Here is a 24,971-nt window from a genome sequence, read left to right on the forward strand (position 1 = left end):
ACTATAATAGGCACTTTAAAGAGTTAACCTTCTATTGAAAATGTAAAATAGCCAAGTAGTGAAAAGACCTACAATGAGCATGATGGGTATTAAAAATGCAGTACCAATAAATAAATAAATAGTAAATAAAAATAAAAGTAAAAATAAAAATGCAGCACCTCAGTAGTTTGAGTAATCTTATTTAGCATCTAGAAAAACGCAGCGAAAATATAATGAATGAGTCAATTTGCACACATTGGAAGGAAAAGAAAATGTTTAGAATTTAAGTATTCTTTTCAATCTTATTCTGTAAATTTAAAACCGTATCTACAAACAGTTTGACGGGCATAAATATTTGTCCTAGCCCAATCTATATAAATACACATTTTAATTTTAAACCTTTCATCATTGAAAATGAATATGTGTTGACCTTTTAAAAAGTTAAAATTACCTTTCTAAAAAATCATAATCCTGTTTAACGCTTCCAAAGGTACATTACCCAACTCCTTCACTGCAATAAAAAATCTGCGTGGAGAAAAGCTTGAAATCTACAATAGGCAGTGAAGGCTTTTCCCCCCCTTTTCAGTCACCCTCACTTCCTCAGCAAAGCCCAGCTACCAATACCCTTCACTTTTAACTCAGAGCTGAAAGTCTATATATACTCAGGCCTGCAGTTCGGGGAAGCCCTTCGTAGCCAATCAGAGCTTCCCGATCTATTGCGTCACACCTCCCCCCAGGGTGTGACGTCAAAGGCAATCCCAGGCCAGCCACGTGGGTTGGAGCCCAGCGGTTCTGGGCAGCTGCTCGGGAGACGCCCGCTGCAACAGTCCCCAAGCGTGGGGAAGTGGCCAGGGAGGGGCGGCCAAGGCTCCTACACGCACCTAAGGGGCGCACGGCTGCAGCAGCTCGCTCGCCCCGGAGGCGCGCAGGGTAGCTGAGTCCAAGTCCCCCGCGCGGGCGTTTGGGGTGGGGGTGGGGGGGGATGGAGGGAGAGGCGCTGGCACCTAAGCCGGTGTAATAGGACCCGGGTCTCGTAAGCCCTCCTCCCCAGGCACAGCCTCTCCGCTCCCAGCCCCTCTTCCCAGCCTTAATTATCCTTTCAGCGCCGTTTCCCCTCAGCTGAGTCTGCACGGCCAGAGAGAAAAGGCTCTCTCGCCATCCCATCCCGCCCGCACACAGACCCTCCTTTCAGACCCGCCCTCCCGTTCCCTGGGACCCATTTCGGAGCCCTGGCTCTCTCTGGGCGGGAACCAGCGTGACGAATTCCGCCCAAGGTGTTGATTATCCATCCCAACCCAGCCTCTGGCTCGCCTCCCACTTCGCCCCGGCTCCCGAGGGCCCCCGGCTCCCACCTCCGGGCCGGGCGCTGGGGACGGCACCCCCAAGCCCCCCACCCGCCGGGCCCCGCGCTGCAGCTGCGGAAAGGAGCGCCAGCGTGCTCGGTGCCACGTCGGAGTTGGCTCCCGGGACGTTGCAGCTGCCTGCGCTGCAGCGCGCGGTCCCCACGCACGCCCTGCCCCAGGGCGGCGGCGAGGAGAGGGACGCGCGCCCTCCTCCCTCTGGGGTCCCCGAGTGCCACCGCCTGCGTCAGGGACCCCTGGCCCGAGTAAGGCTTCCGGAGCCGGGCAGAGCCCGGGCCGACCCAGCCTGACACTTTCCTGGGGTCCGGGGAGTGCAAAGGAGGGGAAGCGAGGGAAAGTGGGAGTGGCCGAGCGAGGCCGGTAGCTGCGAGGAGGTGGCAAAGGACCCTTCTTCTCGGGGGTCCTGGCTCTCCGGAGCTGGGAGCCCGGATCGCTTTAACCCTTTGCTTTCCAAGTAAGAAGCGGGTTTCCCACTTAAAAGTAAAAGCTGGGCTGTTTCAGGGTTTTCCTCCCCACGTAGGGTTGGGGGGAGGGGAAGAAGGGAAGGGATGGAAGGGGCAAGGGGATGGGGGAGCGGCTGTGCGGAATACATTTTCCTTGCACTGGAAATTCTTGTTTCCCGACTTGGGAGCCCCTCTGCGGCTCCGGAAGATGAGGAGTGGAAAAGTACATCCCGGGACGTGCGGTCTTTCCCAGGCAGAGAGGTTACCTGTGTTCCCAGAAAGGCAGCGGATTTCGGGCGAGCGCCGCAGGGATGGGAAAAGACAGGGTGCCAAGCCTGAGAGTGATCTGAAATATCCCCTGATTTTCAGCCTGTTGGAAATTGGCAGACCTCAAACTTTCCTGTCGAAAACCAGCTTTACAATTATTTAACACTTACGTGGATAATTTCTTCCCTCTCCCTGGCCTATTCGGGGGGCCCTCCTGGTTCACCATATCGCGCCAGTGTAACGTACCTTGTTCAGCTCTTGGTCATAAAGTTGTCCTCAGCCTGTCTGTGTGGTCCCGGAGGGTCGGTGGCGGGCAGTTTCCAAAATTGAGGTAATAAGAGATCAGATGAATTTGAGACGACCGGCCAAAAAAAATAAAAAATTTAAAAACAACATTTAAAAAGGATGGGGGAGTCTTAAATGTTTGGTTCTCCCCCACTTTAAAAGGAAATCTCACTACTGTTCTTTTTAATACTTCCGTTGCACTTCAGTCTAATTCTTAAAAGAAAAAATTGTGCTTTAAAAATAAATTAACTTTATTTTATTTTATTTTATTTTTTGCTCCAGTTCCCCCTCCCCTGATATCGGAAAGTCTCTTTTCTTTTTCGTATCAAGAAAAGCCCGGTGAAGACTCAGCAGAACCCAGGAAGCGCAGAATCGGGAGAAAGTCTTTGGCTGGGGCTGGTTCAAGTCCCTGGTTCAATGGGCTGCTGGAAGCCAGGACTGGGTAATTCTTTCCAGACGTTTTGACTTCTCCTTCCTCGCTGTTGTTGCCTTTCTGCCTCCTCCAACTTAAGGGGGTCTTAACAAGTGAGCTGGTGGGTGTTTTAATAGGGCGGAGGAGGGAGTGGGGGGTGAGGGGAGTGGAGAAGGGAGGTGCGGACTGGGGAACCCGGAGGGGAGGGAACTGGGAGCGCGGGCGGGCGGGCGGGCGGGAGGCGGGGAGGGGTAGAGGAAGAAAGAGAAATTGGCCATTCAAAGCCCTCTCTGAGCTAGAGGCCGGTTCTAAACTCCAATGAATTCAATTAACTTGATTGCTAACGTGTGCAGAGAAATGCACTGCACATATGCTGGCCACCACCTGATTCCCTCCTTCCCTCCAGCGGTGGAGCGGGGAGGCCGCGCTTTGCAGACATCCCTGAACTCCAGTCTGAGTTACAAGGATTCCCTCTTCGCGAAAAACTCCCCACACTGTTTCACTAATTTGCTTTAAGGCCAAATGGTGCCCTTAGGCTAAGTAACAGCCCAGGGGAGAGATAGCTGGGGTGTATGTGTGTGTGTGTGTGTGTGTGTGTGTGTACACACCTGGAAATTCGAAAGCCGGCTGCGACTCTAAATAAAATCAGCTACAGGTCTACCGCATGTTAACCCTTTCTTCCCAGGAGCTCAAAAGTTTCTGAGCAGATGTCAAGTGTCAGAGTCTCCCTTACACAGACGTTACCGTCTTGGGTGACGGAAAAAGTGGAAACATGATCATATTTTTTTTTCTTAACTTAAACCCCTAACGTAAAAATGCTCAAACAGCACGCATTATAAATAAAACATAAAATAAAAATCGTGCTCTGGAGAACTCGGACGTAGCGCGATGAGTAAAAGCCATTTCCAAGAGAATGGCTTGAATGGCTTTTGCTTCTTGCGAGCCTAAGAAGCTACCGAGTCAGAATGCTGCTATTTGCTCTGACACGCTCTTTTCTCAATCTCCCCCCCCCCCCCCCAATGCCCTAAAGCTGGGAAGAGTTACTTTTCCCGGTGACTCTTTTCCCCTTATTTCTCTATGGTCCTCGCCAACACGTCTCCTGATGACTTAAAATGGACAGTAGGTGGCACTGTTTAGGAAAAAATGAGAGTGAATTTATAAATTCACCGATTTGGCCATTGACGGTTCCGCTGTAATTATTATAGGGTAAAAAGAGATTTTTCTTTCTTTCTTTTTTTCCTTCCCTTCCAAGGTTTCTCTGAAGTGTGGACTTATTTTGGAACTCGGCTAGGCCTTGAAAAGTGGGGTTTTGCTCCTTATCACGTATTTTGGACAATAGTGAACAAGTCAAAACAGAAAAGTCGAGTAAAACTAGAAACGATGCTTTTCAACAAGTCGTGCAGGGTGTGGTGTTAGGGGATGTGCTTAGAGGTCAAGCATTTAATGGCAATACCAGGTAGTCAGCCAACCCAGTCCCCAGGGGCCGACCTGCAAAGTACCACGCATTTCCGCCCGCACCGCCCCCTCCTCCCGCGGTTACACCTCTGGGAAGCATTACCCGGGCCTGATGACTTCACACTGCTCTGGGGAAACCCACTTACTAATTTTCCTCTACAAACCTTCAAGGCTTCAGCCTTTGTTTGAACACTGCCTTAGGTGATTCAGCTCTTGAGGAACTGGCTTAAATTTCAGAGCACAATTTCATCCCACTTAGACTCCTGTTTCTTGAATTTTAGTTGTATGGTAGTTTTTAAATGCTAAGTTGTAATTTAAAATATATTATCTAGGGGCGCCTGGGTGGCTCAGTTGGTTAAGCGACTGCCTTCCCCTCAGGTCATGATCCTGGAGTCCCGGGAGTCCCGCATGGGGCTCCCTGCTCAGCGGGGAGTCTGCTTCTCCCTCTGACCCTGCCCCCTCTCAAGTGCTCTCTCTCTCATTCTCGCTCTCTCAAATAAATAAATAAATAAAATCTTTAAAAAAAATAAAATAAAATATATTATCTAATTTATGTACTCTTAAATATAATACGGATTAAACTTATTTAGGGGTAGGGTGAAAATCGTGGGTATCAAGTGTCTAGCTGTGGGACCCCACAGGAACACTTAACCTTAGCTCTAAATTTCCATGAATATTATATGTAATGCAGGATTGCGGATTCCTGCTTAGTAGCATTTAGCTGTCCCCATGCTAATAGTTCCAGCAATGAGAACATTTAGTAAAACGGGGTTTCTTTATTAAACAAAAACACATTTGTTGTTTGTCCCCTTGTACTTATAATTCATGGCCCATAAAGAAAAAGTAAAACGTTGCCTGACTATGGATGAATATAAAAGCTCATTACACATCCACGCATCAGCTCCCCCGACCTCAAGAGAATAGAGAAGAGGCCAGTACAATTTAAAGCCAGACATGAAAGTTCTTGAGGGTAGAATATTATATATATATCGGATTTTCTTAGGGAGGATCCAGGATAAGAGAGACCTGAAATTCAAACCCTTTCTTTGATGTGGCATTGTGTGATGTGGAATCCGTTTGCGTGATCCTGGAAGTGTATTCACCTCACTAGACCTTTACTTCCTAGTTGATAAATGACGAAAATAGCTGATTTACAGAGTTGTTATGATGGTATAGTTAAATTATAGTAAGAGATTCATATAGGGCCTAACGTCTCCTCTGAGGTAATGTAAGCCAGTGGTTCCTCATGTAACCCAGTGGTTTCTAATATAAACATTGTGCGCATTCAAAAAACATTAGCACCCTTCTCCTGGCTTTCTATTCTTTACATTTTTCTTGGTAAGCATTAACTCAGGTTTTATCCCAAGTTCATTTATTTGACCTACTTCCGCTTTCTGCTGTCCCCTCGCTGACTCTCTCAGACTGAATTATTCTGTGCCCGTGGATATACCCAAACCTTCGCATTTAACCAAAATTCCTTTCTGAGTCCCAAGCCTCAATTAGGGCTACCAGCCATCCAGTACTGATTCACAAGCAACAGATTAGGGGACATGAGATCCAGTTTCACAAAAAAGCTATGACACCAACCAATTGAATAAAATTTGAAAATTAATTTAAATTTTAACTTCTATTTTAAACATGAGCCATTTGGATCAGAAGATGACAGATGTTTCAGGTTTTGACGGATGATTCAGGTTAACTCATACCTTATCCAACGTTTTCAGCTCTACAAGACAATGTGGCAAAGAACTTTGGAGGTAAGAGTTTTACTTCAGTTAATGTGAGTTAGCAGTATATTGTTGCTGATCTCCTCCTTCCTGCATCACAAAAGAAGTGCTCCTTATGTCTGAGAGGCAGGTTCCAGAAAAAGGATTTAGTACCCTCACAATTCTATATATAAGTGGTTCTCAAACTTGTTGGTGTCACGCGCCTCTATACACTTAAAAATTATTGAGGACTTCATAGAACTTTGTTTATATGGGTCATATCCATCAATATTTACCATATTAGAAATAAAAGCTGACTGAAAAGTTTAAAAATATTTATTAGTTCATTTAAAACAATAACAAACACAATGGCCTGTCAACTTAATAACACTTGTGTGAAATGTAACATTGTTTTCCATTTTTGCAAATCTCTATTAGCTGGCTTAATAGAAGACAGCTGGATTCTCGTATTTGCTTTATCATCCAATTGTTTTGACTGAAGTATATAAAAAAAATCTGGCTTCAATTGGAAAATGGAGAAGTATCTTAGTAGTCTTTTTAGATAGTCTTTGATTGTCAAAACTTGACAAACAGTATTTTTTTTAATTTTTCAAGTAAACACTACCCTCAACGTGGGGCTCAAACTCATGATTCTGAGAGTGGCATGCTCATGCTCATGCTCTAGGGACTGAGCCTGCCAGACACCCCAACACAGTAATTTTATAAAGGCAAGTTGCAATGTTGTATCGAAAACAACAGGAATGAACTGTGTGTACTCTGTTACATTAAAATCTGTTGGTTTAGCTTACACTTTAAATGCATCTTTTAAAACCACTCATGAATTTATATCCTGAATTGATTCTTTGGAAAATACCATTTCATTGAGTTACGCAGATTTTCCAAATGTTGATATATTTCATTATTCCGTGTACGTGTGAGATGTAACATTCTCTAAACCCTAAGACTGTACCCCACTGGGGATTAAAACAGCATTTTTCAGCTTTACAAGATATAGAACTCTGTGAGTCTGAGTTGTGCAAAGATGGAAAGAGATTGACCTGGAGTTTAGTTTTCTAGATCCCAGTTTGGATGATGTGAAGGAGTTTCCAGTAATCACATGGAAATTGGACTTCTTACTTTTAGTGTTAATTCCAAGGCTAAACTCGAGGCTCTAGTATTAATTCAGACCAAATTTTGAAGAGGGCATGGCTAACTATGTTTTATGACTAAATTTGAAGATGTGGATAGGGGGAGATATGGAAGCATCTATCAGACACCCAGGGTTTTAGAATGAACACATTGGAAGAGATCAAAATGCTTATTGATTCATTGATATAGGTAGAAGAGGGTACTTTATTTCTTATTATAATTATAGTTTTTGAACATCTCACCATATCAGAGTAGTAAATTATCAATTGTTGATGATTTCAAATTAGATACTGAGTATTATTAGAGGTTTGCTTTAGGGATTATGCAAATGAAAGAAAAGGGACAAAAATTCCTTTCTCATCAGACACTATTTATAATTGTCTTCTTTTTTTTTAAGGTTGAACTTTTATGGTTATTTTCTTTGATTTTTTTTAAATTTTTTATTGTTATGTTAATCACCATACATTACATCATTAGTTTTTAATGCAGTGTTCCATGATATATTGTTTGTGCATAACACCCAGTGCTCCATGCAGAACATGCCCCCCTTAATACCCATCACCAGGCCAACCCATCCTCCCACCCGCCTCCCCTCTAGAACCCTCAGTTTGTTTTTCAGAGTCCATCATCTCTCATGGTTCTTCTCCCCCTCCGATTTCCCCCCCTTCATTCTTCCCCTCCTGCTATCTTCTTCTTTTTTTCTTAACATATATTGCATTATTTGTTTCAGAGGTACAGATCTGTGATTCAACTGTCTTGCACAATTCACAGCTCTCTAGCATGTCTTTCCACGGGTGAGGAAACTAGCTTTAAAATATGGGGCGCATGAGTGGCTCAGTCGTTAAGCGTCTGCCTTCGGCTCAGGTCATGATCCCAGAGTCCTGGGATCGAGCCCCACATCGGGCTCCCTGCTCTGCGGGAAGCCTGCTTCTCCCTCTCCCACTCCCCCTGCTTGCGTTCCCTCTCTCGCTGTGTCTCTCTCTGTCAAATAAATAAATAAAATCTTGAAAAAAAAAGAAAAGAAAAAGAAAAAAAGAGGGGTGCCTGGCTGGCTCAGTCAGTAGAGCATGCGACTTCCAGCCCCACATTGGGTGTAGAGTTTACTTAATATATGTTTATATGTAATTTTTTTAATTAAAAAAAGCTTTATATTTTGGAACTTTACCTTAAATCACTGAATATAGGGGAGCTTTACTTTCATATTATTGGATTATTTAAATTTTTAAAATTACATCCAGACTCCTATGTATTTCAGACTGGAGCGGAGACAAGTTCTTTTACACAGCCTAAAGGACACGTTTATCACTTGCATTTTTCTGACTCATTACAGAAAAGGACAGAACTATTTAACCTCCTTGATTTAAATGCCAACAATTTCTGTCAACAAGGGTTTGTAATTTACATGACAAATCAATAGAAGCAGAAAGTGCTACTCAAGGGGGAAGCCTGTAGTCTAACTGTCCTTTGATATTTTAGTAGTCTTAATCATAATGACTAAGGAGAAGAGGTTATAATGTCTGGTGTCCACAAACAGTTGCTAATAGTCTTAATTGTGGAATTAGAGTAGGTAGTCACAGTATTTAAATTATCTGCCTTGGAGATTTCAACTTATTCCTGAGAAGATTAACAAGCTTTCCAGCCTTTTAAAAAAATCTTAAAAAGGATATGCTTAATTTCTAGGAACTAATTTATTTCTTATTCTTATTTATTACAAACTAATTTATTTCTTACTAGTTGTTACAGTTTTCTAGGTGGAGAGATCCTTTTTATGTAATGAAAAAAAAAGTGATTCTATTCCCAGAAAAGTGAATTACTTGCTCAAAATTTTTCATACTAGTTCAGGAGTTTCATAGATTACTTTCCCCAAAACCTGTTCATGGAGGAACTGAAAATCCACTTGTTCCAAAGAAGTATTACTCAGTCTTTGGAAAGACTGCATCTTCCTAATTCATTGTAAACCACACCATATACTTCAAGGTTGAAAAAGAAGACAAGGGGGCGGGGGGAAACTAAATGAACCTTTTCTTTTCTCTAATGATTCACACTAATTTTCTTTTTAAATCATAAATTTGGGGGAGGGGAAATCTCAAATTAAAGGAATCTTAGGCATTTGGGAGAAAGCCCTTCAAAGGGAATATGAACCTGGAAATACAAAGTTTTTCAAGAATCCATTACATTTAGGCTTCCTTGGGCATTGAGACCTGATTTTGTATTTTTAAGAAAACAACAACATCTCAAAGTGATTGCAAACTTTGTGGGTTAAGAAGCCTGCCTTCAAATACAGGTGGCTGAAATCTTTGGGAGGAAAAAAAACCCCTGAACCCATTCAGTAAAGTGAGACTTCCTACTTTTATCCAAGAGAGGTGTTAGCTCCAAGACCCAATTAGCTGAATTACCATTCCAATGGCACCTGAGGGCTGGTCCTGCCGCTATCAGGCCTAAAAATACCATTAAGAGGTGTGACTCCACGCATTGCATTAGTCACTTCCTGCCTACCGTAGGTATCAGGATAATTTGGGGATAAACCTGGCAACTGAGCTGCTACTCCAAAGAATTACATTTTTTTCCTGAATTATGCAAATGTTCTCACCCACAGCATTTTCTTTCGAGTGTTTTAAAGTTACGAAGTTCAACCCAGATCTCTGTGGTTTTGAGAACTTAGTAGGCCATGGTTCCATCTATGTATTATGCTGAAACCAAGAACCAGGACACATTTTGACTTGGGTCCTGACTCACCTCTTGCAGATAGCACCTGGTGTTTGTTCGCACCAAATTTGTCAAGCTTCTAATTAAGCAATTTGGGAAGTAGCCTTATTGTTTGTTTTGAAAAGCCGGGTGTCTGCACCCGGTGACAAAAAATGAGGTGACAAAAAATTTAAAAACTCTCTACACATGTGGATGGAGGGTGGCCTCCATGGCAGTTACCTGGCTGCTTTTAAAAATACAGATTCCGTGTCCAAACCCCAGACCTCCTTCATCCGAATCTATAGCAGCAAGTCCTGGGAACGTGCCTATTTTGAAAAATTGCATAGGTAATTTTTATGCAGTCTGATGCTTGGAAACTTCTGCTTTAGAGATGTTTGTAGATGGAGAGATCATTTCCTGGGCTTTTTACACATAGTTGTTTAAGATTCGATTTTTGTTCCTAACTCTCCTTGGATAACAAGAGTAAAGTGGCGCCTGGGTGGTTCAGTCAAGCGTCTGCCTTCAGCTCAGGTCATGATCCCAGGGTCCTGGGATCGAGCCCCACATCGGGCTCCCTGCTCAGCGGGAAGCTTGCTTCTCCCTCTCCCACTCCCCCTGCTTGTGTTCCCTCTCTCACTGTCTCTCTCTCTGTCAAATAAATAAATAAAATCTTAAAAAATAAAAATAAAAATGCTTCTTTTGCAGAATACAACTGCTATTGAATTGTGAATTCCAAAGAATTTCTTTTAATGACAGCATTTTTGTTTTGATGAGGTTTGTATCATCAGTATGTTGTCTGCTTGCATCTGAATCCAGTGATTTCTACCACCACTGAGGCAATAGCAAGTATGAAAGTGAGAACTCTAACCTCGCATTACCCATTTGGGGCAAAACCATACAGTCTCGGGCAAACTGCTTAATTCTCTATGCCTCAGTTTCTCTCTTATGTAAAACGGGCATAGTAGTAAAACTTGACCTTAGAAGTTCATGTGGGAAGTAAATAAAATTATCCATCTTAAGCTCTGATAAGTGTGCAGTGTTAATCATATTATTGGTGTCATTGAAAACAATGTTAAGTTGGAAGACAAGTAGCCAAGAACTTGTTCCTTCATTGCTGTGGAGATGTCCAGCCTCCCTTGTTCTGGTAGGCTTCCTGTCCTGTATATTTCTAGATCTGCTCAGAATTCAAAACGTTTAAAAACTGGTCAAATCTTGAAGATTTAAAAGCTGCAGATTTGGTTTTTAATTCCTGAAGAAAATCTTTTTAAGGGACGAATTGAGTACCAGCAGCAAGTACGCAGTTCGTAAGGAATTTGCTATGGAAGTATTCACCAAGTCCACCTACATTATAAGAAGCCCCACATTTAAGAATTAAAAGCCAAATTTAAAATACTTCTTTGAAAGAATTGAATGTTCTTTTTCTCCCATGATATATTTACCAAAAGAAGCCAATTTAGATGGAGCATCGGGTTTTGAGCACACCCTTGCTTTACACCTATGTTTCCCGCTGAATGTTCTGCAGTGCTGAGAGGTCAGGTGACCTCTTGCCCCGGGTCACACACAATGAGTCAGTGATTCAGGCCTGACTGAATCAAGGATTTTTATGCCCGGGCTTCTGGCAAGTTTCTTTGGTAGGAGTGTCCATAAATAAATGGTTAACTGAGATAAATATTTACACTTCTGTTTTTAGAGCAAAGAAAAGGGATACATTTGCTATTTTTTTGCATCTTTATTAAATTTAAATTTCTAAATAAAATTAAAAAACATATTTCTAAATATAATAACTCAAACATGGCTTCCCAGCTGCCTTCTAAATAACTAAATTTATGCTGTTTGACTATACTGAGTTGGAAGTATAGCAGAAGAGTTTCTCTCTTGGAAATTCTGGCCAATTTGGTCTACTCTCTGTCATCACTCTTCAGTTTGAGTTATTGTGTCCATTGTTGCCAAGTATTCATTCCCCAAAAGTTTATTGATTATCTACTATGGGCTATTCTACAGTCTTGCCGCTAGCATTTGCAGGACCCAACACAAGGGTACTAAGGAAGGCTTACACACCATACGTCTAAATGCCTAATATTTATAAATCAAACTGACTTCTTTTTTCCCACTCCTGGCTGCATTCTATAATGTGACGTGTAACCAAACCAACGTGAGTTCACTACTTGGTGAGTCAAAAACTGCACCGGGTTGAGTTGTACAAAGAAAACTTTTGTTCGCAGTAAATAAGGAGATCACAGAATGGTTTCCAAAGCCATGGCTCCCCAAGAGAGGATGAATGGGTTCCTTTTTTGAGGGTTCCGGTGAATATTTAGATAGGGAAGCCCTGCCATAGCAGGTAGAGGCCGGCATAAGAGGGCTCATGCACCTTAAGAAAATGTGCCTACACTTACGTTGTATATTATGTAAATGAGGCTGAGGCTCCTCCTTGGGTGAAGATTTTAGTATTATAATGAAGTAAAGGTAACGGTGGGTCATTCCAGAGGTCACTCCATGGCGCTAGTCTGGGGGGTCTGGTGGGGCTCGAGGTCTTGTCAGGGTAGTCACCATCACCTGAGGGGTGGCTTGGGGTTTCATTTGGCTGAGTTAAGAGGTAAGCTGGCAGGAAGAGCTTAAGGAAAAATGTGGGACAAACATTAGTAAGTGTAAGCAGGTGGGCAGTAAATGTCAGGTCTTGGGGTCTAGCTGGTGACGATGGGCCTTGAACACATGCACTGAATACCAGCTTACACATCCAAGTGCATCCACAGTTCCGGACATCAGGCACCACTGCACCATTCTTTGGACCTCTGCCCTCCAAACTAGGGTAGAAGCTTCTGCTAGCCCTGGAAGTAGGCTCAGAAATAAGGCCTTTCCTGCTTGAGTCTAAGGGTGGTATGGCCAGGAGCCAGACCAGGGCAGCCATACAAGACTAAAATTTTCCACTGTGCAATCTGAGTATATCGTTTTTCTAAAATATCACCACTTTTCATTGTCAACTCAGCAAAGGCCCAAATTCTTAGTCTGATCTGGCCTTAAACTTTCCAACCTGATAGCACACTTTTCCATTTATAGAGTTAAAAAGAAAACCACAGGTCCAAAATGGTGTCACTTAGGCCAAGTCACCAAACCTGGGCTTAATACCTAACTAACCTCAATGCAGTTTCAACTTCCCCCAGAAATGTAAATCTTGACGAGTCAGTCAGGAATTTTCTGATCAACACCAATGAGGTAACCTATCACATGGGGCCTCTCCATCCCCCCCCAAAGATGAGGTAACCCACCTAATAAGAACCCCTGCCCTTCTCCCTAAGGGAATGTGACCTTGCCTGGAACAATACTTTCTTTTGCTAATAACTTCTCACCCAACCTCTTTCCTATAAAAACCTATTTTGTACACCTCCTCAGAACCCCCCCTCTGCTTGCTAGATGGGATGTTGCCCCATTCATGAATCACTTAGTAAAACCAATTAGATCTTTAAATTTACTCTTTGACTTTTTGTTCTTTAACACCAGTGTACTCGTGGTAAACAAGGTAGAGCCTGTTTCCATCTCAGTAACTTATACTCTATTTGTCCTTTCTGCCTAAAATATTTTTTCTGTCTCTGCCTGGCTTGATATTCTTTAGGGAACTCCACGCTATTCTATCAGACTTATCCCTTACTAAGTCTCTAGTTATGTGCTTAAACTAGTTTGGTTGTGATGTCTTGAAGACTAGTCCTGTACCATTCACTTTCTTTCAGTTCTTTGAAAAGAGCTTTTTTTATTTTTGTACAAAGTATGCTTATTTGTTGTAAATGAATCACACCACAATAGAGGGCATAAAGAGAATAAAAACTCAGAAATGTTGCCAATTTTTTCATGTAGACTCACGGGTTGATGTATAGAAGTTACACAAAGAGGAACATTGATCTTTTGTACCTTTTTTTCTATTGATATAGAGATCTACATAGTCTTTTTAAATGATTATTATTCTACACTAGCATTACTTTAGAATTCATTTAACCAATCTCTCTTTCTTCACTGTTTATTTTATTCTCTGTTATCTATTATAAAAAAATATTGTAAGACATGTTCTTCACTTTAAACAGTTCCAGTCATGTACAATTATCCCCTTGGGATAAATTCTTTAAACTGAGTTTCTATCCTTTTTTTTTTTTTTTAAAGATTTTATTTATTTATTTGACAGAGAGAGAGACAATGAGAAAGGGAACACAAGCAGGGGGAGTGGGAGAGGGAGAAGCAGGCTCCCCGCGGAGCAGGGAGTCCAATGTGGGGCTCGATCCCAGGACCCTGGGATCACGAACTTAGCCGAAGGCAGACGCTTCATGACTGAGCCACCCAGGCGCCCTGAGTTTCTATCCTATCAAAGCAATTGTGCCATTCACTTTTGTATCTCTTGGAGCGCCCGATGTGAAACCTTAAAAATAATAGATATTAAATAAATGTTGGCTACACAAATAAATTCATCAGTAAATTAGCAATTGATTACTTAATATCTATTTATATAACTGACCTAATGCAGTACTGTAATCGGAAGTTCTGGGAAGAGCCCATCTGGATTTATGCTACTTGTTTACCTGAATAAAAACCCCATGAAAGAAAAGAAAAAAGGAAATAATAAGGCTTAAAATCAAAAGACTGAGGTACCTTTGCAGTGACACACTTCATTACCTGCAGTTTTGGGGGGTTTTTTTAGATTTATTTTATTTATTTGAGAGAGAGGGAGAGAGAGCACATAGGCTGGGGGGGAGAATGTGGGGAGGGGCAGAAGGAGAGAGAAGCAGACTCCTCGCTGAGCGGGGAGCCGAGGGGGGGCTCTATCTCACAAACCTGAGATCATGACCTGAGCTGAAACCAAGAGTCAGACGCTCAACTGACTGAGCCACCCAGGTGCCCCCATTACCTGTGTTGATTTGATATTCTTACCAAAGCTATGAAAAGATAAAGCTGATCTCATTGCCTCTATTTTGCAGATGAAGAACTTGGATAGAAGAAACGATTTGCCCAGGGTTACCTGACTTACAGAAGGAGCCCCACACTTTGCTTTCCCTCCAGTCTAGTGTTTTCTCAAATACACCACTTTGCTTTTTAACTAAATAATGGCTTTCCACCACTACATCCTAATGAAGAATTCTGCCACAGGTATTGGCTTCTTAGAATCACTGTTCGTGCAGGCGGTCTCTCCTTTTGCCAGTGGGAAAACACAAATGGGAGAAGAACAACCTTCTGTTTCTTCAATGGCCTCTAACAAACCAGCGACACCTGAGGGTGATTCATTTTTTCATTTGGTGAAGATTGCAAGTTTGTTGAAAATCTTGTCACTTGTTTCGATGAGGAAGCAATGTGTGCTGCCTAAGTAGGCAATAGTTTTTAAGTAAAAACGTGTTAATTCATTTTAGGCAGGGCCAGATTCTGCCCTATTCTTTGACTAATCCCTAGTTATCTAGCATACTGCCCGGTATGTGTTAGATCGTAAACGTATACATATTTATATACAAGGAGGGAAGGAGCTAAGAAGAAAAGGAGTCTAGTGCTATCTTCTACAAAATATTATTCTTTAACAATAACTGTCATTGGCTTATTTTTATTTTGATAGATGAAATTTTAATCATCCCAAACACCCACAATAACTGACCCAAGTAAGATTAAATCAGTCTTCAAAGGTTCTATGTTCTTTTATCTCTCTCCAAATACTCCTTTTATATTTTGAAATATGGGCTCTAATCTAAAAGGCTAAGAGTTTTTATTTTGGGGGGAAATGGTGTCATTAGGATCAGTAGGGGAAAATGATTGTGGTTTAAAAATAATTGTTTAAACAAATTGGCGTAAATCGTGCTTCTTCTTTCACAAGTACTCCTATTCTTTGTAGAGACTAACATAAAAATGTTTTCTTTTGCTATAAAAATAATATCAAGTTGAAATAAATATAATTATATATAATGTATAAGACAAATTTATATAACAATATAAACATACAAAGAAATACATACAGATATATATAAATTCTTTCTCCCCACCCGCACATGTATCCACATTCTTTAAATAAATTGGCCATAGAGGGAGAATTTACTAGGCAGTCCCGATTTCAAATATTCTAAAGCTTTATTCACTTAATATATATCATACCATTCATATAAGTCTTGAGTCTAGGAGAAAAGTGGCGTCAATGCCTACAGCTAATAGAAATAACGGGATCCTACAGGATAATAAGGAAACTTATTTGCATATATCAGTCAGCTGAGACTAAGTTATACTACAGTACAAAAAATGACCCCGAATCACAGTGACTTATGAAAGCAAAGGTTTCTTTCTCACTGTATCTGTGTGATTGACTGAGGCTCTGCTTCATGGCTTTTATTTTGGTGTCTAGGCTGAGAGAACAGCTCCTGCCTGGGACATTCAAAGGAAAAAGAGAAGGTGGTAGAGGAGGCTGGAATCCGGGAAGCTTGTGCTCAGAAGTGCTTCTGCTCATAGTTCATTGGTCTAAACAAGTCACATGGTCAAAACTGACATCAAACGGGTGGAAAGTCTAATTCTTCCACAGGGAGGTGCCCTCCCAAGGGATAGGACCTCTAGGGAGAGGAATGGCAACTATACTGGATTTATTATGTTGTGCAGTGATACCCTCTGGTACGTCCTCCCAGCTAGAGCTTAGGAAGTCATCTTTTTGTCTGCCACTTGCCTCTTTCAATGAACACTCAAGTTGTTTTAATTTCATACACTTCTCAAATCTAATCTCCCCTCTGTAACTCGCCTACCATTCCACTGTTCAGGTCCTCAGTATTTATACAGGTCTTCCGATCGTAGATTAATTCCATATATAGCCACCACTGTGAAGTATGCAGAGTGCACAGATCTAAAATGTCATTTTTCTCTCCCCGCCTCTCTCTCTGGCAAATAAATAAATAAAATCTTTAAAAAAGGGGGGGGCGCCTGGGTGGCTCAGATGGTTAAGCATCTGCCTTCGGCTCAGGTCATGATCTCAGGGTCCTGGGATCCAGTCCCACATCCGGCTCCTTGCTTAGCAAGGAGCCTGCTTCTCCCTCTGCCTGCCACTCCCCCTGCTTGTACTCTCCCCCTCTCTCTCTCTGGCAAATAAATAAATAAAATCTTTAAAAATAAATAAATAAATAAATAAAATAAAATAAACTGTCATTTTTCTGGGGCACGTGGCTGGCTCAGTTGGTAGAGTTTGTGGCTCTTGATCGTGGAGTCATGAGTTCAAGCCTCATATTGGACATAGAGCTTACTTTAAAAAATCAACTGGAATTAGTAAAAGCTTTTAAAAAAAATCAATGTTATAAAAATAGGTCGTTTATTTTCACAAATACAATTGTATGGTAAATAGAACATATGATACCAGAGGTAAAAATAAGTCCAACTGTATTTTTAGAAGTCCAATTATAATAGCAATATAGTAGACCTAAATGTATTAAGTTTACTTGGATAAAAAGCCAGATTTCCATTTTGCCTATCACACACACACACACACACACACAAACGCACACAAAACTCTACCACTTTTTTCCCAAAACAGACACATTTTCAACAACACCAAAAAAAGCCAAGCTAAAAAGAGGGAAAGAAAGAAAGAAAGAAAGAAAGAAAGAAAGAAAGAAAGAAAGAAAGAACTAATAGAAATTTGGAAACGGTGGATAATACACACCAAATGAAAGCCACAATAGCAATTTAATATCAGTTGCTACTTTATTCTATTTAGTAGTAAAATTGTAGGTACTTCTGTTTCCTATATTTTTTATTTATTGTGGCAATTAAAAATATCCTTTTTTGTCTCTTAGTCATATAAATTTGTAAATCTGTAGTGGTAGTAAAATAAATGTGGGATTTTAAGAACATACAAGTGAATCTAAGTTAGTATGTAAGAATTTTTAAAAAATTTCTCTCATACTTATTTAGATATTTCTTCTTTTCTAAAGCAGGCATGTAGAACTATAAATTTCCCTCTCAACACTGTTTTAACTACTCCCCACATGCTTTGATGTGCTGTATTTTTATTTTCATTCCATTCGGTATATTTTCTTATTTACCTTGAAAGTTCCTCTTTGACCCATGGATTATTTAAAAGTATGTGGTTTAGTTTCCACATGTTTGGTGGTTTTCTTTCCTTTCTGTTATCAATTTCTAGTTTGATTCCACTGTGGCAGAAAACACACTTTGTATGATTTCATTTCTTTTAAATGTTTTGAAACTTGTTTTATGGCCCATGATACGATCCATCTAGCAGTATTTTTTGTGGACACTTGAATATATTCCACTCTTGATGAATGGAGTGTGAATAGTGTTGGTTGATGGTGTTGTTGAGTTGTATTGTTTTTCTGATTTTCTGTCTGGTTCTCCCAATTGTTGGGAGAGCAATATTGGAAGTTTCTAACTGTGTGAATTTGTCTGTTTCTCCTTTCAATTCTATTATTTTTTCCTTCACAGATTTAGAAGCTTTGTTGTTTGATGCAAACACATTTAGGATTAATTTTTCTTGTAGATTGATCTTTTTATCATTATGTAATATACCTCTTTTTTAAAAAATCTATTTATTTTTATTTAAATTCAATTAACATATAATGTATTATTGGTTTCAGAGGTAGAGGTCAGTGATTCATCAGTCTTATTTAATACCAAGTACTCATTACATCATGTGCCCTCCTTAATGTCCATCACCCAGTTAACCCATCCCCCCACCCTTCTCCCCTCCAGCAACCCTCAGTTTGTTTCCTATGCTTAAGAGTCTCTTATGGTTTGTCTCCCTCTGATTTCATCTTGTTTTATTTTTTCCTCTCTTCCCCTATGATCCTATCATTATATAATATACCTCTTACTACATGGTAATTTTTATTGCTTTGAAATCTACTTTAGTTGATATTAATACAGCTATTTCTGCTTTCTTTCAATTTTTTTTAAGATTATTTTTAAGTAATCTCTACCCAATGCGGGGCTCATACACAACACCAAGATCCAGAATTGCATGCTCCATCAACTGAGCCAGCCAGGTGCCCCTACTTTCTTTTACTGTTTATAAGATTTATCTTTTTCCATTCATTTACTTTTAACCTACTTGTATCATTATATTGGAAGTAAGTTTCTTATAGAGTGCATATACTTGCACCATGTGTTTTTTTTTTAACCTACTCTGCTTATTTGTATCTTATAATTGGTGTACCTTACATTTACATTTAATGTTATTGATATGTTGGGGCTTAAAGTCCACCATTTGAAATTTTCTTTTCTTCTCTGTTTTTCACTTCTGTCTTTTTTCCTTTCCTTCCTATGGATTGCTTAAACATTTTTTTTAAATTCCATTTTGATTCATTTATAATTCCTTCAGTTTATATCTTTTTTTAAATATTTTATTTATTTATTTGACGCAGAGCAGCAGCAGAGGGAGAGGGAGAAGCAGGCTCCCCGCTGAGCAAGGGGCCCATGTGGGACTCAATCCCAAGACCCTGGGATCCTGACCTGAGCCAAAGGCAGACACTTAACCAACTGAGCCACCCAGGCACCCAGGTCCATATCTTTATATAACTTTTTTAATGGTTGCTGTAGATACTACATTATATATATATATATATAATTTATCACAGAATACTGGTGTTGAAATTTTATACGCTTGAGTGAAATGTAAAAATCTTACCTCCCCTTTGTGTCCCTTTAACTTCCACCTTTTATAATTGTCATAAAAACTTCCTCTTCACAAATATTGGATCTTTTGTGACAGTCCCACAGGTTACTATGGCTCTGTTCTTTTTATTTTTTCTGTCTATATTCTTTCTGTTTTCCAGAAACAGACTTTTCAAGGTCTTCTTTTGTTTATCTTATATATAATTTCCAAGGTTTTTAGTTGTACTTCATAGGAGAAATAAAGAAAAGTTTATCTACTCTGTCTTCTTAGAAGTAGAAACTTACCCTATTTTTGGCCGTTATTATTGTGATTACTTTAATAAATGATACATAAATTAATAGAACATTGTGTGTGTCGGGGGGAATAAATGGATCTATAAAAACTAACGTTGTTTGAAATAATTGCTATCAAATTAGGTATGGATGAGAAACTATTAAATATATTGACGGTTTCTGCATTGAGATGATGTTCTAAGTGTTTCTAGAGTTCTCACTCCGCCCTATGGAAACCAAAACTGAAATTATAGAAGTTGAATTACTGATATGGCTCATAAAAGGTAGATGGCATAGATGAGTTGACTTATGCTTCTTCTCTTCTCCAAAATGCCATAACTATACATCAAAAGATTGACAAATCAAAGTGCATTTACATGCAAAGTTAAACTAAAATATAATATTTAATTAATTTTTTAATACTCTAACTTTTTAAATCTTGATTGGGAAGGACAAGTGAGATAAGAATTCTTTATATGTGCTCAAATTTGATTTCCCACCTTTAAATGTATCCCTTTCAACTAGCTGGACTGAAAAAGTTAAGTTGTCCCTTAGAAAATTTTAGATTTTTCCTACAAAATTTAGATTTTTCCTTCCTACTGGACTGCACTGTATTTATTGCTTTTCTTACAAGACCTAGATCATTATTGACTGAACTGTAAATGGCTTTGACAGGTAACTGAGAAAAATCCACCCAAAGAGCAATTTTAACTTAATATGAATGTATTTGTAACTTACCTTTTAAAATATTCCTTTTATGAGATCTGATCCTCATGTTGCACAGGGGTGCATGTACGCATGCACGCACACACACGAATATGTATCATAAAACAAAGCTGGCTATATCCTTGCACCTGCAACTTCTGGGTGGTAATAACTTGAATTACATTGAAACCCATGTGATGGAGATATTAATTTCTCTACTCTCTTTGGACAGTGGAACAGATGCTGTTTTAAACTTCAAAGGACCTTGACTACTTTCTGCATTTCATTAATGAACAACAACTTTTCACAGCTTGGCTAAAAAAAAAAAAAAATCTAACAAAACATACAAAGGAAAAAGACCAATGAGGAATCCATCAGTCTTTTCCTTCTGAAATGTTTTTTAGGGATAGAGAGGAAGTCAAACTCAAAACATTTGATCTTTCCCAGGAAACTGGACTGGACTGTATTTATTGCTTTTCAAATCTGACAGTTCATCCTGTGGCCTCACATCATGGTAAGGGGCCCAAATGTATGAGGAGAAGATGGGTTTGGGGAGATAATTTGTTAAAGAGTTGGATAAAAAGGAAAACCCAACTGGTGATAAATGTTCCTTTTTTTTTTTTTTCCCCTGTACTATCTTATCTAATTCTGGCTGTTGAGGTTAGCTCAGATAATGCTTACAGTTTGAAGAGAGTAGACAAAGAAAAGAATAAAAACTCAATAGTTTTGAGTATTCTGATAGAGTCCATAGGTTCTGAAGAGTAGAAAGTAGGTTGATTACTGTTCTAACCAAAAAAATTAAGAAAATTAGAAATTCTAAATTTTTATAACATTGATATATTACAGGGGATTTATTTTTTTATATCAAGAGATTACTTATTTGTTAGTTTTGTACCCACAGTTACAAATTTCTTCAAGAGAAGAAGATGAAGGTTTGGGTTCTAAGTTTACCAGACACAGATTGGAATACCAGCTCCACCATTTAATAGCTGTGTCATCTTGAGCAAGGAACTTGACATTACCAACCTTTTGTTTTTGTAAAACTGTTGTGGTGATAATGGCCCATAATCTCTTAATCAAAACTCGGGATCAGCTGTGTTTTGGAATTTAGAAGTAAAATACATAGTTTTTATGTATAAACTTAAAAAAAATTATTTATTTATTTATTTGACAGAGAGAGAGAGCACAAGCAGGGGGAGGGGCAGAGGGAGAGGGAGAAGCAGTCTCCCTGCTGAGCAGAGAACCCCTACAGGGGGTTTGATCCCAGGACCCCGAGATCATGACCTGAGCTGAAGGCAGACACTTAACTGCCTGAGCCACCCAGGTGCCCCTTTATGTAGAAACTTTCATTGAGAAGGTGGTTCAATATAATCTGGATATTCATTAGACTCCTAGTTAAGCATTTTTCATACACCATGAGTAATACAAAAATGGATAAAACTATCCTCTCTGTCTAGCGGCTTACAGTTCTGTATAACAAATGCAGATGACTAGAATGCATTATTAAGTTTCCTTATAGAGTCTATGGAAGCTCAGAGGGAGAAAATGAATTCTGATGGAATGGGGTGACTCAAGAAAAATTATAAAAAGAGGTTGTATTTGGACTTATTCTTCAATTTCATTAACTTTTCATTAATTATTTTTACTACTCTAGTTCATTTTGTGTATGTGTGTGTGGTTTCCTTCTCTTTTGTGAAAACTGCTACACTACTCACTCACATCACTACAGATTCAAATCCTGTGTAAATAGCACTCAAGTACTTTTATCAGCTAGGTCCAGCTTCAGTCTAAAACCCCAAACACCATGGTCAGTTGTTACAGGTGTTCCTTAATTAACTTCCTAGTAATGAAACATGTTTTTCTTTTTGTAATGGCCTTCCAAACATAGCTTTATTAAAGTATTTTATTTTTATTTTTTTATTAATACGATTTATATATTATATACATTGGTCTGTTTTATGTGCCCAATGCAATGATTTTTTTTTCAGATTTTATTTTTAAGTAATCTCTACACCCAATGTGGTGCTCGAACTTAAAACCCCAAGATCAGTAGTCGCATGCTCCACTGGCTGAGCCAGCCAGGCATACCCAATTCAATGATTTTTTAAGGAAATTGATGGAATTGTACAACTGTCCTCACAATCCAGTTATAAAACATTTCCATCATCCTAAAAAGATACAATTTAGAAGTTTTGGGGTACGCCTGGGGGGCTCAGTCCATTAAGAGACTACCTTTGGCTTGGGTCATGATCCCAGGGTCCTGGGATCGAGCCCCGTGTTGGGCTCCCTGCTAAGCAGGGAACCTGCTTCTCCCTCTCCCTCTGCCTGCCACTCCCTCTACTTGTGCTCTCTCTCTCTATCTCTGTCAAATAAATTAAAAAAAGAAGAAGTTTAGAATAATAAAAGGCAATGCAGTGCAAACACTATATATTATCTAACAACCTAATAATGTATGTTAACATTCTCAGGGGATTTGAGACAGCACTCCATTAAAAAAAATATTAAATATAGTGAATCATACTCATGTTCACACTAAATGGAATAAAGCCTATTCATAGCTTTGTGTCAACTCAAGTCATATTTTTGCCTCTAAAGGAGTTCAAGTCAAGTCATCCAATGAATAATGAAACACTTTCGGTGTTCAGAGTTTCTCTCATTTTGGAATTGCAGGTAAGGTATTGCGGACTGAAAACACTCACCTTATAGGATCACTGTGAGAAATAAAGAGAAAAGGTAGTAAAGTGCTTAGCACAACACAGAATACATAGCGAACTCAGTCTCCGTGTGTGTGTATGTTGGTAGTTAATTAAAGCACTCTTTTAGAGGGCATGTGATACAGTGTAAAATGCACTGTTTGTGTGGCCAGGAGACTTGGTTCCTAGACCCTCTGTTTTGTTAACTGTTGTGAGATGTTGGGTAAGGGTGGGAACTGACCTTTAATACTTCTGATGAATCAGGCACTGTTCTTAGCACTTTAGATATGCTAACTAACAAATTTTTATATCAACCTTTATCTTATAGATGTCATCGCCATCTCCCACTTTATAGATAAGAAAAGAAGCACAGAATGTTCAAACAACTTGCCTAAAATCACAGAGCAACCAAGCAGTGGAAGCGATATTCAAACCCAGGCATTCCATCTCTAGAGCCTGTTCTTTGAAACACAAAGCTTTATTTCCTAAATACCGTGAATAGCACTAATGCTCTCTGAGCTCTGCTTTTCTAATTTTTGAAATAAAGGGAAGTCGGGGTGGCTGGCTGGCTCAGGTGGTAGAACACCTGACTTTTGATCTCAGGGTCATGAGTTCAAGCCCCATGTTGGGCCTAGAGCTTACTTTAAAAATAAATGAAATGAAATGAAATGAAATGAAATGAAATGAAGAGAGAACAAAACCACATATTTTAATTTACATGATGTTATAAACTCAGAATTTGGGAGCCCAAAAGGATCTTTGTAGTTATATAGTCAAATTAGCATTTTGTAGCTAAAGAAACTAAATTCTAGAGATTAAGCAACATACCCAGGGTCACATAATTAGTGACAGACCTAAAACCTGGCCTTCTGGTTCCTCAAGAAGCAATCCTTAGTGAATGCCAAACAAGATATGTAATAACGATACATGTATTAATATAGTCAGACATACATACCCCAAATTGCATATTTACAGAATAAGTAACACATTAACCTTTAATTATTTCTATTTATTTATTTTTAATGATTTATTTATTTGTCAGAGAGAGAGAGCACAAGCAGGGGGAATGGCAGGCAGAGGGTGAAGCAGGCTTCCCACTGAGCAGGGAGCCTGACGCAGGACTCGATCCCAGGACCCTGGGATCCTGACCTGAGCCGAAGGCAGATGCTTAACCAACTGAGCCACCCAGGCATCCCTTTAATTATTTTTAATTTCTAGTAAGCATTTTCCCCTTTTCTTTGATCAAGATCCCAAGGTCAAGAATTCCATGCTCTACTGACTGAGCCAGCCAGGTACTCCTAACCTTTAGTTATCTGATACTAGGTATTATAATAAAGATACATGCTAGGGGCACCTGGGTGGCTCAGGCTGTTGGGTGTCTGACTCTTGATTTCGGCTCAGGTCATGATCTCAGGGTGGTGAGATCAAGCCCCATGTCAGGTTCCACGCTCAGTGCAGAATCTGCTTGTCCCTCTCCTTCTGCTCCCCCCTCCCCACTCACTCTCTGTCTCTCTAAAAAATAAATAAATAAAAGTCTTATAAAAAATAAAGATACATGCTGGAGTGTACTAGAATCCTTGAGGATAATGTGTTTAATACTGTTGGGAGTGTGGGGGCAAATAGAAAAAACAGAGAGGAGGTAACTTTTGAGCTGGTTCTTGAAGGATAAACAGGAATTACTCTGAAAACAAAGAAGAAAGCCAACTGAGGCTGAGACAACTGCGTGTTAAGTCACTGATCCAGGACAGCACGTTCAAAGAAAGAAACTGTGTCCTCTCCTTGTTGATAAACGTCATGCCACCTGAGCTCCAACTGGAAGTTATGTGATTAGTGGAAGACTGTAAACTCCATTTGGCCATTAGAATCTCTGGCCTTTTATTTATTTTTTATTTTTTAAATTGTATTTACTTATTTTGTCAGAGAGAGAGAAAGACAAAGACAGA

General features: G+C 39.8%; 1 protein-coding gene and 1 long non-coding RNA gene across 3 annotated transcripts in view; one reads left to right on the forward strand and one right to left on the reverse strand.

Moving 5' to 3' along the window:
• Positions 1-2,619, reverse strand: part of HAS2 (hyaluronan synthase 2) — a 29,757-nt gene extending 27,138 nt beyond the window's left edge. The window contains exon 1 of the mRNA XM_006739332.3: positions 2,297-2,619. The gene's annotated coding sequence lies outside the window, so the exon portion shown is untranslated. The remainder of the gene's footprint in view (positions 1-2,296) is intronic.
• Positions 1,426-17,878, forward strand: LOC115942964 (uncharacterized). 2 transcript variants are annotated; one of them, XR_014144363.1, is made up of 4 exons: positions 1,426-1,794; positions 2,618-2,860; positions 5,927-5,959; positions 14,698-17,878. It is a non-coding gene; the product is annotated as an uncharacterized LOC115942964 (long non-coding RNA). The 2 variants fall into 2 exon arrangements; XR_014144362.1 differs by lacking the exon at positions 5,927-5,959 and having other exon boundaries at positions 1,430-1,794; positions 2,618-2,868.
• The last annotated feature ends 7,093 nt before the right edge of the window (positions 17,879-24,971 follow it).

Source organism: Leptonychotes weddellii, chromosome 4 (assembly GCF_054177405.1).
Source record: "Leptonychotes weddellii isolate Sample4059 chromosome 4, ASM5417740v2, whole genome shotgun sequence".
Lineage (NCBI taxonomy): Eukaryota > Metazoa > Chordata > Mammalia > Carnivora > Phocidae > Leptonychotes > Leptonychotes weddellii.